The sequence below is a fragment of the Meles meles genome, chromosome 21, assembly GCF_922984935.1.
Source record: "Meles meles chromosome 21, mMelMel3.1 paternal haplotype, whole genome shotgun sequence".
Lineage (NCBI taxonomy): Eukaryota > Metazoa > Chordata > Mammalia > Carnivora > Mustelidae > Meles > Meles meles.
In genome coordinates, this window is record NC_060086.1 from 28,331,510 (window position 1) to 28,347,576 (window position 16,067).

Below are 16,067 nucleotides of genomic sequence, written 5' to 3' on the forward strand. Positions count from 1 at the left end.
AGCAAACAGTTCCTCTCAAGTGGTTCGGAAACTTTGCGGGAAAAGGGCCATTTCGTCACATTCTCTCTATTCTGACCAAAATAAAATCTTCTCTGGTGGCTGAGGAGGAAAGAGGAAGTGTTGTCCTGGACGTCGATGCCCCCGTGTCTGGAATGTGCTGCTTTACTAGTTTGCAATGATCCTTTTCATCTTTAAGACACTACTTCTTGCTGGTGATCATGGGCAGACATGGGCAGTGATGTTTTCTGACAGGCTATTCCTGTAACAGCCATTGCCCTCTCCTTCCTCACTGTACTGGCACGAGCTGGGAGGGGCATGTACGTTTTCTAGCACGATGCAGCTCACCTGAAGAAGCCAGGTACTGAGAACTCTGTTTTGGTTTCTTTTCTTGGTGTTGCAACTTTTTTCTGTTTTACTAAAATATTTTCCTGTCTATTCAGCAGGTTGGTACAGGTGTGAGAGTGTTTCCTCGCTGCCCAGGACCCCTCTGTATGCCCTACCACATGGGGCCAGGCTTCCCTCCTCCTCCTCCACCTCCACAGTGGTGGACATGGGGGCCTCAGCCACACCTCATTCCTCCACCACATGGTGAGATGATCTGAATTGACGTGAGTCGTAAAGCATATTCATAGTTGAACCACATCCATTAGAGGAGAAGATGGAGAGGTGGTACCACAAGGCTTTGCAATGCAAAGATAAATCTGAGTGAAGAGATGGTAACATTCCTCCACTTTGGGTGGACATCCATCTCATGGACTGTCTGGTTCACCATACAGAACTGGGCAGCAGGTGTCTGCCGTGGAGAAGAAAGGTGACATTTCACAGAGGACAGACATAGAAGCATTGCCCAGGTGCACTGCGCAGGCACGATATTTTGGACTCTGGGCTGGAGAAAGCACAACCTTCACATCACTGTCATGTGTGGAGGCCCCAGTTGTCCAGCGTTCTAGATTAGTCCTGGAAACATCTGCTCCCTGGGCAGAGTGGTCATATCCGCGAGGTTGAGGGACTTCCTTCCCTCCTTCACCCACAGGAGTGAGGGGAGTCCTATGAGAAACACAAAGGACGCGGCCGAGGAAGAGCGTAGAATAGGCTGGGGCGGGGGGGGGGGGGAGGTTGGCTTGAATCCTGCATGGTCATCGCCAATCTGAATCCACCTCCGTCCCTTCTAGGGCTTCCTTCCCATTCAGAAGCCCATGGAGCTCAAGGGGACAATAGCAGCACTGTACCCAAGAAGGTCCCAGAGGAGAACCAAGTAAGTACAGGGGTGTTTTCAGTTGTACCCATTTCTGGAGTCCTGTTCCTCTCTGCGCAGCACAGTGACCTGACCTGTGTGTGTTCTGTATATCCTGGGGTCCGTGTGTGGTGTCGTTTCCCGTTCAAAGCGGCAAGTCTTCATGCGGAGCTTACAGGCATCTCTGTTTCCAGATCTTTACCTTGTGGTTGTGTCAGTTGAGCAAAGGCAGAGATGGTGCTCAGGGCTTGACTTTGAAGGGGAAACAGGGCTGGGGGTGCTTTTAAGATTCTGAAGTTCCTCAGGACACACATGCGTGTGCCTGGCTCTTTGCACACACTGAGCACGGGCAGGTGCCATTGTTGGGAAGGAAATGTCTCTGCTGCACAATGGCAGACATCTGTCTCTTACCGTCATGCACGTCCAGCATCTGCATTTGTTGCTTTGGGAGGGATGAAACCCCTCTCACTTCATCTACAGCATGTAGGGTTTGAGCTGTCATTTCATTAGTTGTATACACGCTTGACGCAGGGCTGTGGTCCCTTCATGGATCATTAGGGTAGGGGTCTGCCCTTGTCCTCTGCAGTCTGGAAACTTGTGGGAAATGGTCTTCTCTGGTCAGGGAGGTGAGAATGAGAAACAGTGGCAGATGCCGGAGGCAGGTGTAGAGGGTTCGTTGAAATGCTGCTCAGTCACTTCCAGGGGAAAAAGCTTCTGTCTTTTCCATGTGGTGTCAGATACAGATGCTGGAGCATCCTCCACAAGGACCAGTGGTGCCGCCCACTGACCTCTCATGTCATGGTGGAGTGAAGGCCACTAAGGACATGGTAACTTTCTTCCGGTTGTTCTGTAGATCACTAAGGACATGGTAACTTTCTTCCGGTTGTTCTGTAGATACAATTGATGGACCTTATCTTCCAATCATACTGAGGGGGTGGGCAGGTCCCTTGTGGTGATGGAGAGCTGCCCTTCTCCGAAAGCTGGGCACAGCAGGAGTGCACACACACATTGTACAGAGATGACGCTCTGTGCTCTTCGAGGGTTGAGTCCTGCTCGTAATGTGAGGAATTGAGGTTGTGTGTCTGACAGAAGGGAGGGACACACTGATGAAAGGACATAGACAGTGAGTTCCGTATGAGGGAAGAACGAGAGATGTATCCAGAAGGAAGGGAGGGAGCCCCAAGTTACAGGAAACAGGAGGTTGTGGATGCCGAGAAGGCATGAGGTGCTCAGGGAGAGGCTGGGCTTCTCTCAGGGAGGGTGAGGCCATTCCCGGCAGGCCAGCAGCTTCAGAGTGAGTGTGAGGACACCGTGCAGTCAGTACTGACTGCTGCATGTGTTCACACACACAGTGTGGATAATGCCATTATGTGTCCAGAATGTTGTTTTTGCCATGAAGCCGTTCATCTGTAGTATATGAGGAGCTTTGTTTCCCTGAATTTCTGAAGGTTCTGAACCATGTGAAAGACTGTCATGGAGACTTGGGAAATTTAACATGGTCTTTGGGGATTGTTGTCTGGCTGAGGTTATGTCCCCCAGTGAGAAAAAGTGAAGATGGGACGGTGACCCGGTGAAGGGTGGCCGCCCTTGCCTCAGCCCAAGTCAGACTGTTAGTGGGGGCATCAGGGTTGACGAGTAGCTGCCCTAGCTGGAGCCCTGTCACCAGCCTCTGCATCTGCATCACCACCCTGCCTGCAGTTGTGCACCTCCCCAGGGACTTCAGTCCCAGTATCCCGGGGATTTGCCCGTGTTCCTGATTTCTCAGCCCAAATACCAGCTCTCAGGGTGGCCTTCTCTGGGCCTCAGCTTTTTTTTTAATCTGTGAAAGGGAGAGCATACTGGATTCTGAGGTCACTAGAGCAGTAGGAGTTGAAGTACATAAAGAACCCGCAGGGGGCCCTGGGCGGCTCAGTCGGTTATGCAGCATCATCTTGATTCCTGCTCAGGTCATGATCTCAAAGTTCTGAGATTGAGCCCAAGTCAGGCTCGGTGCTGAGTGTGGAGCCTATCTCGGATTCTCTCTATCCATCATCTTCTCTCCCTTCCCTCTTCACTCACACGTTTGCCCTTCCTCTGTCTCTGTCTCAAAAAACAAAATTGACAAAGTATCTGGGCTCTGAGCATTCACTGTTCTCACTCTTTAAATGAAAATAGCTCCATGCCCATGAGCGTCCAAAAAATGTTCATTTAAGTCCACAAAATACACTAAGAGTGTAACACCTCAGTCCAGATAGTGGCAATTCTCATTTCAAAGACAAGGCAAAGTGCCCCGTTTTCTATTAAATTTTAGGTCCTATCCACAATGAAGTAAAAGATAGTTAATAGAATGGGTACAATCAGAGATTTATATGTCAGATGTGAAGACAATTATTTTCTATTAGGTATAGACTTGCAGAGGTGGCCACACACTCAAGTGTTCATCCAAGGCCTCCGATACACTATGGGAGGCAAAGAGCATTTGGGAAAACATAAGGTCCCAGTGTACTAACCCAAATCCTTTTGCCTTACAGGCTAATCATTTTGTGGTCTGAAGACTTCCTTGACCTCCAGCAGCCAGGCTCCAATGAGTTTCTATTTAGTAAAGATATGAATGTTTTCTGCCTGGTGGTCTGAATGCTTTCCCTGCCCATCCTGTCCCCTGTGCTTTGTCTCTCCTGGTACCCCCCAATAAACCGTTCACGGTTCTGTCTCTGTGTCACCGTCTGCCTTCAGGAGGACCTACAGTCCCTCTCCTTGGAGTGCACAGGGTGAAGCCTTCACATAGAGATAACACCCTGGGGGCAGTGGTGGTGACAGAGGATAGAGCATGATTACTCTCCATGGTCCCTCTACTGCAAGGGACCCCAGGAATCCTTCTGGGGAGGGTGCCAGCTTGAATTTAGATCCGCTGGTGTTTGTATTAACTCTGGTGACAGATCCTCTTGAGCACATGGCACCTGTTAGTTTGGAGCGGGTCGTGATCACCAAGACAGGTGCCTGTCCCCAGGCAGTGGTCTGCTGTGACAGTGAGCAGAGAATGAAGTGTCTGGCGAGGCCCTGAGAGCCTGGTGAGGAGGCCCTGCATTAATCCGGGTTTTGTGCAGTGGTTTCGCCTTACCAGCTGCCTCCCAACCACCAGGGGGGCCTTGAGGGGAGCTGTTGGTGGCGGTTTTCTTGGTAAGACCCATGATGCCCCACAGTCCTCCCACAGTTAACCTGTTGAGGGATGGGCAGGGCAGAGGTCCCTGACAGGAGACCCATCCCTTCCTCTGCAGCAGGAGGAGTTGGGTGTATGCTTCTGTCACCTTTTAGGCCCCTTTTGCCAATCCCTTTTGCAGCAGAGCTGCTGGATTCTGCAAAGCCCTTCTCCTCCCCAGGTCATGGACACAGCCATCCTCCAGCAGCTTTGGGGTCATGGCTGGGCCACCAAAGAATCAAGTCAGTCTGTGCACATGCTGCCCAGGAGAGGCTGGTAACTGCTCTGCGGCAGTCAGGGTCAGCCTGAGCAGCCTTTGTAAATGGCTTTGTCACACCCTGTGACAGGGCCTGGGCCGAATGAGGGCAGGAGAGGGGGTAGACAGTAGAGGTGGTTCCCTGTGGTGTTCCGAGACAGAGCTGCACAGATTGGGAGTCCTGAGGGTGTGGAGTGATAAAGAGACTGTCAGGGTGAGACACTGAGTGAGTGGTGAGGGGATTGGGCTAGTGCTAGCAAGGGCTAATGGCCTAGGTGTGTGAAAGTGGAGAGTGGAAGGGGGTGGAGGAGGTCTATGTAGGTGCCCTGAGCATTGAGACCAGAGAAGGTGGGAATCTTGGGCCTCAGAGTTCCCTGAGCCCACAGCTCCGACCTCTCTGGGGCTGAGCTGTGCAGATGCCATTTCACTAGGGAAGATGGGCGCACCTCTTTTGGCAGGGGTTTGTGGGGCCGAGCCTCAGGATCTGTCAGGGAGAGAGACAGCACCCTCTGTCCCACCAGCTGAGATGCAATGACTCGGAGCACTGCAGGGATTCCCGGGGTGGCCAGCAGAGGGAACCTGCACACCTCCCAACAGGAAGGTTGCAGTTTCTCTGCGTGCACAGCGATGGCCAGCAGAGGGCGTGCCACCGGCTTTTCTGACCCAAGAGGCCTCAGCAGGAAGGGCTTCTGTAGCCGCCCAGGGATCCCGCTCCACTCTCACTGTCCAGGGATAGAGACAAATAGAAAGCACATCATGAGATGGTGAATGTAAAGCTGAAGAGAAAAGGGTCCCAATGAACGCGAACGGACAGGAAGCTCCAGATAAAAATCCACAACTAGATAAGCCAACCAACCAACCAACCACTGTAAACTTTTGATATGATAATCCTCTAACAGTTAACGTTGTATATATTTGGAAAATGAGACAGCAGAAAAACGATAAACCATGCAAACACCAATTATGGAAAAGTTACTCTGACTATAGTAATATCAGGCAAAAAGCATTACTAGATACAAAGAAAATTGCTACAAAATGATAAAAGCTTTAGTTTACCCAGGAAAGTAAAACTGGATCTTAGTTACATGGATGTCAGACCCATAAAGGAATGTTTGACAAGACTGCAAGTAGAGGAGCACCTGGGTGGCTCAGTCAGGTAAGCGTCTGCCTTCAGCTCAGGTCATGATTCCAGGGACCTTTGGTGGAGGCGCACATCCAGCTCCCTGTGCAGTGGGAGTCTGCTTCTCCCTCTCCCTCTCCCATTACCCCCACTCATGCTTTCTCTCCTAAATAAAATCTTTTAAAAAAATACTGCAAGAAAAATACAATCCTCCATGTGGCAAATTTTCACAGCCCTCTCTCAGAAGCTGATAAAAAGCAGCCCCCAAATCAGTAAGATGTAAGTAAGATCTGTAAGAAGATTTGGATGTTTAAACCATCTGAATGTAGACATAGATACATGTAGACATAGATACAGCCCTCCAACCAGCAGGGGGCTGTTCGACTACCCATGCACACAGCAGCCTCAGGGAGCAGAAGGTGCACCAGTGTGTCATCTGACGCTGGGTTCTTCAGGGCAGGGAGGGTTTTGGCCGCCAGCTGAGGACCCAGTGACCCTCAGAGGGTCAGGTCTGTGCTTGTAGCCAGTTCTGACGCTGTCCTGGAGAGACCCGTGGGGCTTTGCAGCAGCTCAGTGCCTCCTGGGGTGCGATGCAGAAGCGGCATTGTTGGCTGAGAGCTAAGGAGGGGGCTCTGGGAAGCTTCCCGAGACATGCTGGTAGGTGAGCCATCTCGTTGCATTTTTGGTGTTGTTCCCACGGTTTGGTCCTCATTTTCCTCGAGGGTATTTGAATAAGACCTATTTTACTCAGGGCCTGATCCGTGGCTAGAGGGGTCATGGGACGCCATTCCAGAGATGCCCTGGTTGGTTTGTTACAGATGCAGGCTTGTTTCTGGGGAGAAATCCCGACTCAAATTAAGAGGAACAGGAGCAGCATGTAGTTGGGAGGTGAAAACCCCAAGTTCTGACTCTCACGGCATCCTAGAAGAATGCGCTTGGGGCCCACCTGCTGATTACTGCTGGAATCAGAGCCCCAGGTAAAAACAAAGTGCCATCCAGTTTCTAACCTTCGAGGTTAGAATTATCAGCAAATGTTGGGTTTGTTGCGAAGGAAGGAAACCGGAACGTAGGCCAAAGAAGCTGTGACTAAATCTTTGGCACATTGGCGAACTTCGGAGAGGTTCACTGTTGTCAGAGAAAGGGAGCAATTTGAAAGGCTGTTAAGAACCAGAAGTGCCTTGGAGGCATCTGGTAGTTCAAATCATTATGGCTTTTCATGGGTGAGTCCTGTTGGAGGAGAAGGTGGGCTGGACAGAGAGATGAGAATAGAGTTCTGCTAGCTGGAATAGTGGAGTATCCATGTGCAAGGTCAAGTCCATGTCCTCCTGTTTGTTCCCCAGTTTATTTGGAGTGGTAGTGTGTCAGAACACCCCTCCCCCCCACTACCACCACCAAATGTCTTCTCTCTGCTGTGACATTCCGCTCATGGCTTTGCCCCTTCTGATAAATGAAATAAGTCAGTCAGAGAAAGACAGATACTATACGATTTCACTCATTTGTGGAAATTATGATATAAAACATATGAGCAAAGAGAAGGAAAAAGAGGCAAACTAAGAAACAGACTCTTGGCTAGAGAACAACCTGCTGGTAATCAGAAAGGAGGTGTTTGGGTGGGGATGGGTTCAACAGGTGATGGGGATTGAGTCGCATTCTTGTGATGAGAACCAGGTGTTGCATGGAAATGCTGATTCACTAGATTATACACCTGAAATGAATAGAACAGTGTATGTGAGTTAAGCATAATATAAATTAATCTTTAGTGAAGTTTCCCTGGAAGAATTTCAAATCAACAGTGAAGTCCTTTGTATTTAGTGGTTTTGTGTTTCAGAGCCAGCAAGGCCTTTTCTGGTTGGCATGTCTCATGTTGGAGGGTATGTGCATCACAGTTGTAAACTACTCAAGTGACCCTTGAGGAGCGGGGAGGGTTAGAAGGCAGAAACTCTCACCCGTTCCCCATGTGAAGTCTGTATCTGCTCAAGATGGAGATCAGTGAGCCAGCATCACCTCACTGGGGACAGTGTTTCTACACGGGATTTGAGAGACAGCAAGTGCAGAACCAAAGCAAGGTGACAATTCCAAACCGTATGTTGGTTCTAAACCAGGACCCTGCGTATGAAAGGAGCCACTGAAAATATTTATTGGCACTTGTTTGGACTGAAGGAGGAAGGTTTTCTCCCTATGAAGGCCAACTCAGAGTCCTGCATGCCTCCTGGAATTGTCCTCCACTAGTGGCTATGAGCAAAATGCTGGTACAGTTGTCAGGAGTAGGAATTTTAGAATGTTAGGCAGGACCAGATTGTTCTTTGTTCCAAGCCTGAATTCTCTCTTTTTTCTCCAGGTGTCACTAGATTTGCAACATTGTTTCTCCTTGTCTGGGCCCAATTGTTGGGCACGTCTGGTCAATTTTTCCAAGTTGTCAGTTGGTAGGACATCCCTCCTGAACATGACAGAGGTCTGGATATCAGTCTCCTTATGAGGAGCTTTTTTTGACAGAAATATGGCAAAGTGGTTTCCTTTGGCCTCCAGGGAGTCAAGTGTAGAATATCCCTGGTTAAAAAAAAATCTATCTATCTATCTATCTATCTATCTATCTCCATCCCTGGGACCTAAATAATGGCTAGATCTGCAGGCTAAAGTATGGCATCTGATGAGTTTTGGACAGGGGAACCATTTTTTATCTCATCCCCGTTGTAGGGAAGGATACCTCTTTGTTTCCATAATATTCCAGAGCCATGATTGAGCTACCCAAAGCACATACTGAGTATCCGCCTCCATGTTTCCGGTGGTGCCGTCAGCTAAAGTAGAAGCTGGAGTAAGGGCGTGTAACTCATCCTGCTGGCCTGAAGCAGCCAGAGGGAAAGGTGCTGCCTCAGTGTCTTCAAAGGGAGTTGCAGTAGCATACTTGTCATGATATTTATCATTTTCCTCCTTTAAATAAGAACCATCAGGAGAGCATGAAAAGTCTGCATCAGTTAGAGCAGTTTGCTTCAAGTCGTCACAGGGAATCAGCAGGTGATCTGTCAGTGTGAAGCGGCTGTGCGGGGTTTCATATGTGAAGGAGGTGAGAAGGATGGCAGGGTTGAGGCTGTGGGAACCAGAAAGAGTTATGTTGGAGTGGTAAGCAGGAGGAATTCATAGGAGGTGAGGTGATCAGCTGGAAAATGTTGAGTGTGAGGAGAATTCAGAAAGACTTCTACTCCATGGGGCATGGGGATGTTTAAAGGGGATGCTGTGATGAATTCTTCAATGGCCTCATCCCAGAGGGCAGGGCAGGAATGGCTCTGAGGTAGGGGGCATATCCCCCAGCCACAGCATCTACCTGTTGAGTCTAAAAGCCTATGGGTTGATGGTGGTCCCTGTGTTTTGGGGTGAGCATTCCAAGGGCATTCCCTTCCCTGTCACATAGACAGAGGGAAAAGGGAAGTTGGTAATGAGGAATTCCACGGGAAGGGGCTGTTGGTAGACCTCTGTTTCAGGTTTCAAAGGCTGTGTCATCCCCCTCTTTCTGATTAATAGAGTTAGGTTTGTCAGTTTTTAGTAAAGCATGTATTGGCTGAGAAGTTTGGAATCCACTGTTGACAGTAGCCAACCAATCTAGGAAAGCCTGGGTATAGGCACATTGTTTTAGGTTGTGAGAAATTGAGGATGTCTTGAGTCTACTTGGATCCAGATGTCATCCCTGTTCTGAGATCAGATGACCTAAATAAGTACCTAATATGAGTTTGAGCAAACTGCAGTTTTTCTTTGGAGACGTTATGTCTCTTTTAAGGCCACAAGTTTTCCCAGGTGGATGCTGTCTTCTGTCAGGAGGGAAGCAGAGATGCCAATCATTTACATATTGTAACAAAGGAGAGCCCACAGCACACTTCCTGTCATGTGGTGGGCAACATGAGCCAAGGGAAGAGGGAGATATAGGCCTCCAGTAGTGAAATGAGTGTCACAGGAATATAAAGCAGAGCATAAGGAATACAGTCAGTAATCATAGTGATGTAATGGGATAGATGGTAGGTATACTTGTGAACATAGCATAACATTTAAATATTTAAACTTAGAAAATCACTAATTGGGAGCCTGAAACGAATGTCATATTGGGTGTCAACTGTAGTAAGAGAAAGCAAAAGAGGAAACTTGGAAATATGGAGTCTATTTAGACCCTCAGAAGACTTAACTCCAAAGGGGCTGATCTCAACAGGTTTGGGAAAGGAGGGAAAGGAGGGAAACAAGGAAAGGGAACTTCAGAGGAAAAAGCAGGGTTAGTAAAAGGATAAGAGGGTGGGATCAGGGGACATGAGAGGGCTCAGAGAGATCAGAGGGAGATGGTGCCAGATGGGGCCTGATGGTGTGGCCTGAGCACAAGGTTTTGCCTCCCCTGTGTAGACAAAGTAGGTGAGGGAGGGGAAGAAGAGGACTCAAAAGCTGTTTTGTCTCTCTAGGTGTATGATTACCTCATTTAGTTTACAAATTATATATAGAGAGATGCATTTTTCAATTCTTGAAAGCATTTGGAGGCTTCAAAATACTGCTTGAAATAGGCATCCCATTTGAGAGCCATGGTTGTCCAGTTCAGCTTTGAGAAAATTAAGATTGGGATGATCAAAACTTCCCCATCATGGCCATTGAAGTTCTACATTATTTCTGGTTAAGTCAGACCATTTATTTGTAAATGTGCATGCAGAGGGACCATGTTTTTATTTATTAAACTTATTTTTATTAACATATAATGTATTATTTGCCCCAGGTGTACAGGTCTGTGAATCATCAGCCTTACGCATTTTACAGCACTCACCATTGCCCACGCCCTCCCCAGTGTCCATAACCCAACCAGCCTTTCCCTACCCCCCAGCCCCCAGCAACCTTCAGTTTGTTTTTTGAGATTAAGAGTCTTTTATGGTTTGTCTCCATCCCAATCCCATCTCCTTTCAGTGTTTTCTTCCCTACCCCCAGACCCCCCACCCTGCCTTAAATTCCTCATATCAGAGAGATCATATGATAATTGTCTTTCTCTGATTGACTGATTTCGCTTAGCATTATACCCTCTCGTTCCACCAAGATTGTTGCAAATGGCAAGATTTGGTTTCTTTTGATGGCTGCATAACATTCCACTATATATATATATATAGCACATCTTCTTTATCCATTCATCTGTTGATGGACATCTAGGTTCTCTCCATAGTTTGGCTATTGTGGACTTTGCTGCTATAAACATTCAGGTGCACATGCCCCTTCGGATCACTACATTTGTATCTGTAGGGTAAATACTAAGTAGTGCGATTGCTGGGTCATATGGTAGCTCTCTTTTCAACTTTTTGAGGAACCTCCATGCTGTTTTCCAGAGTGGCTGCACCAGATTGCATTCCCGGCAACAGTGTAAGAGGGTTCCCATTTCTCCACATCCTCACCAATATCCGTCATGTTCTGACTTGTTAATTTTAACCATTCTGACTGGTGTGAGGTGATATCTCTTTGTGTTATTATTTGTATTTCCCTGATGCTGAGTCATGTTGATCACTTTTTCATGTGTCTGTTGGCCATCTGGATGTCTTCTTTGCAGAAATGTCTGTTCATGTCTTCTGCCCATTTCTTGATTGGATTATTTGCTCTTTGGGTGTTGAGTTTGATAAGTTTGTTATGTTCTTTATACATTTTGGATACTAACCCTTTATCTGATATGTCATTTGTGAATATCTTCTCCCATTCTGTCAGTAGTCTTTTGGTTTTGTTGACTGTTTCCTTTGCTGTCCAGAAGCTTTTGATCTTGATGAAGTTCCAGTAGTTCCTTTTTACCCTTGCTTCCCTTGCCTTTGGCAAAGTTTCTAGGAAGAAGTTGCTGTGGCTGAGGTCAAAGAGGGTGTGGCCCATGTTCTCCTTATTGATTTTGTTGAGTTCCTGTCCCACATTGAGGTCTTTCATCCATTTTGAGTCTATTTTTGTGTGTGGTGTAAAGAAATGGTCCAGTTTCATTTTTCTGTATGTGGCTGTCCGATTTTCCCAACACCATTTGTTGAAGAGACTGTCTTTTTTCCCATTGGACATTCTATCCTATTTTGTTGAAGATTCATTGAACATAGAGTTGAGGGTCTAGTTCTGGGCTCTCTCTTCTGTTCCATTGATCTATGTGTGTGTGTTTGTGCCAGTACCATATTGTCTTAATGATGACAGCTTTGTAATAGAGCTTGAAGTCTGGAATTGTGATGTCACCAAGTTTAGTTTTCTTTTTCACCATTCCTCTGGCTATTTGGGTCTTTTCTGGTTCCCCATAAATTTTAGGGTTATTTGTTCCATTTCTTGGGAAAAAATGGACGGTATTTTGATAGGGATTGTGTGATTAAATGTGTAGATTGCTTTGGGTAGCATAGACTTTTTCAGAATATTTGTTCTTCCAATCCACAAGCATGGAATGTCTTTCCATTTCTTTGTGTCTTCCTCAACTTCTTTCACGAATACTTTATAGTTTTCTGAGTATAGGTTCTTTGCGTCTTTGGTTAGGTTTATTTGTAGGTATCCGATGGTTTTGGGTGCAATTATAAATAGGATTGATTCCTTAATTTCTCTTTCTTCTGTCTTGCTGTTGGTGAATAGAAATGCAAATGATTTCTGAGCATTGATTTTATATCCTGACACTTGGCTGAATTCCTGTATGAGTTCTAACAGTTTTGGAGTGGAGTCTTTGGGTTTTCCACATAAAGTGTCATAGCAAAGAATGGGAGTTGGATTTCTTTTCCTATTCAGATGGCTTTTATCTCCTTTTGTCTGATTGCCAAAGCTAGGACTTCTAGTCCGATGTTGAATAGCAGTGGTGATAGCTGTTGAATAGTGTTCAATAGGGTTGAATAGCTGTGTTCCTGACCTTAGGGGAAAAACTCTCAGTTTTTCCCTAATGAGAATGATATTCACTGTGGGTTTTTCATAGATGGCTTTGATGGTATTGCGGTATGTACCCTCTATCCCTACACTGTGAAGAGTTTTGATCAAGAAAGGATGCTGTACTTTGTCAAAAACTTTTCCCGCATCTATTGACAGTAACATGTGGTTCTTGTTCTTTCTTTTATTAATGTATTGTATCCCATTGATTGATTTGCAGATGTTGAACCATCCTTGCAGTCCAGGAATAAATCCCACTTGGTCCTGGTGAATAATCCTTTTACTGTACTGTTGGATCCAATTGGCTAGTATTTTGGTGAGTTTTTTGTGTCTGTGATCATCAAGGACATTGGCCTGTAATTCTCCTTTTTGATGGTGTCTTTGTTTGGTTTTGGGATCAAGGTAATCCTGGCGTTATAAAGTGAGTTGGGAAGTTTTCCTTCCATTCTATTTTTTGGAAGAGTTTCAGGAGAATAGGTGTTAATCCTTCTTTAAATGCTTGGTAGGATTCCCCTGGGAAGCCATCCGGACCTGGGCTATTGTTTTTGGGGAGATTTTTGATGGCTGCTTCAATCTCCTGACTGGTTATGGGTCTGTTCAGGTTTTCTATTTCTTCCTGGTTCAGTTTTGGTAGTTTATACGTCTCTATGTATAGAGATATGCATCCTATATATATATCCTATATGGATATAGAGAAATGCATCCATTTCTGCCAGATTGTCAGATTTGTTGGCATATAGTTGCTCATAATATGTTCCTAGAATTGTTTGTATATCCTTAGTGTTGGTTGTGATCTCTCCTCCTTCATTCATGATTTTATTAATTTGGGTCCTTTCTCTTTTCTTTTTGATTCTTCTGGCCGGGAGTTTATCCATCTTATTAATTCTTTCGAAGAACCATGTCCCAGTTTTGTTGATTTGTCCTACTGTTCTTTTGGTTTCTATTTCACTGATTCCTACTCTGATCTTTATGATTTCTCTTCTCCTGCTGGGTTTAGGCTTTCTTTGCTCTTCTTTCTCCAGGTCCCTTAGGTGTAGGGTTGGGTTGTGTGCTTGAGACCTTTCTTGTTTCTTGAGAAAGTCTTGTATCACTATATACTTTCCTCTCAGGGCTGCCTTTGCTGTTTCCCAAGATTTTGAACAGTTGTGTTTTCATTTTCATTTGTTTCCATGAATTTTTTCAATTCTTCTTTAATTTCCTGGTTGACCCATTCATTCTTTAGTCGGATGCTCTTGAGCCTCCATGTATTTCTGTTTCTTCCAACTTTTCTCTTGTGATTGAGTTCTAGCTTCAGACCATTGTGGTCTGTAAATATGCAGGGAATGATCCCAGTCTTTCCGTACCAGTGGAGACATGATTTGTGCCCCAGGATGTGTTCTGTTTTGGAGAATGTTCCATGTGCACTAGAGAAGAAAGTGTATTCTGTTGCTTTGGGATGGAATGTTCTGAACATATCTGTGATGTTCATCTTGTCCAGTGTGTCATTTAAAGCCTTTATTTCCTTGTTAATCTTTTGCTTAGATGATGTGTCCATTTCAGTGCGGGGGTTGTTAAAGTCCCCTACTATTATTGTATTATTGTTGATTTGTTTCTTTGATTTTGTTATTAATTGGTTTATATAATTGGATGCTCCCATGTTATGGGCATAGATATTTAAAATTGTTAGATCTTCTTGTTGGATAGACCCTTTACGTATGATGTTGTGTCCTTCTCATGTCTTATAGTCTTTGGCTTAAAATCTACTTGATCTGATGTAAGGATTGCCACCCCAGCTTTCTTTTGATGTCCATTAGTATGGTAACTTGTTTTCCATACCCTCACTTTAAATCTGGATGTGTCTATGGGTCTAAAATGAATTTCTTGTAGAAAGCATATTGATGGTCTTGTTTTTTTTTTTTTTTAATCCATTCTGCTACCCTGTGTGTTTTCACTGGGGCATTTAGCACATTTACATTCAGGCTAACTATGAAGGATAAGAATTTAGTGCCCTTGTATTGCCAGTAAGGTGACTGTCACTCTATATTGTCTCAGTTCCTTTCTGGTCTATTACTTTTAGGCGCTATCTTTGCTTCGAGGACCCCTTTCAGTATTTCCTATGGGGTGGTTTGGTCTTTGCCAGTTCTTTTAATTTTTGTTTGTCCTGGAAGCTTTTTATCTCTCCTTCTATTTTCAATGACAACCTAGCGAGATATACTCTTCTTGGCTGCATATCTTTCTAGTTTAGTGGTCTGAATGTATCATGCCAGTCGTTTCTGGCCTGCCAGGTCTCTGTGGATAAGTCTGCTGTCAATATAATATTTCTACCATTGTATGTTACAGTCCTCTTGTTGTGAGCTGCTCTCATGATTTTTCTCTTTGTCACTAAGCCTTGTAAGTTTTACTATTAGATGATGGGGTGTGGACCTATTTTTTATTGATTTGGAGCGGTGTTCTCTGAGCCTCCTTGGTTTTGATGCTTGCTCTCTTTGCCACATTAGGGAAATCCTCTACTATAATTTCCTCCAATATACCTTCTGCCCTCTCTTCTTCTGGGATCCCAATTATTTTAAGATTGTTTCATCTTATGGTATCACTTCTCTCTCTAATTCTCCTCTTTGGTCCAGTACTTGTTTGTCTCTCTTTTGCTCAGCTTCTTGATTCTCCATCATTTGTTCGCCTATATCACTCTCTAAAGTAAGAAAATAAATAAATCTTTTTTAAAAAAATTATTGGGATGCCTGGGTGCCTCAGTCAGTTAAGCAGCTGCTGTCTGCTTGGCTCATGATCCCAGGGTCCTGGGATTGTGTCCCACATCAGGCTCTTTGCTCAGCAGGGAGCCTGCTTCTCCCTCTGGTTCTCTGCCTGCCACTCTGTATGCTTGTGCTCTCTCTCCTTCTGACAAATAAATTCAATCTTTAAAAAATAATAAAAGAAATTAGCAAGATCAGTTCTAAATATGGAGAAGATTGTACTAAGCAGAGCATTTAAATCTCTTTCAGAAGAAAAAACATGATGGTAATTTTTAGTATGTTAAAAATGATGATAGTGTCCACTGATTCATACATTTCCCATTTCTTCACTTTTCTGTTTTACTTATTTTCGAGTTCACATAATATATTCATATATCTTCCTAAGTTTTAATACTGTAAAGGCTCCTTTCGGGTGGCTTGTTGTAAGAAAGAAATAGGCCTTCTAAGGAGAATGCAGCTTTCTATAATAGCAGCTTTTGTTGTTGAAGGCTATTACTATCTTTTCCCACACAGGTGAAAATTTCTTCCCACACTGACTAGTCGTATAAAAAAGGAATGTATCTATATCAATATGATTTCATTTCATCTTAGTGCATTTTATTTGATAGTTTATTTGTATGTGTGTAGTTAATATAGGTATGTTTTAGACATAAGGCCATCCCCTCATTCACTGATTTTGAGAAGAGGTATAT

At 45.0% G+C, this 16,067-nt stretch overlaps 1 long non-coding RNA gene across 1 annotated transcript; it reads left to right on the forward strand.

Moving 5' to 3' along the window:
- The first annotated feature begins 494 nt into the window (after positions 1–494).
- Positions 495–3,875, forward strand: LOC123934229. Its single transcript, XR_006816755.1, has 3 exons — positions 495–588; positions 1,173–1,255; positions 3,745–3,875. It is a non-coding gene; the product is annotated as an uncharacterized LOC123934229 (long non-coding RNA).
- The last annotated feature ends 12,192 nt before the right edge of the window (positions 3,876–16,067 follow it).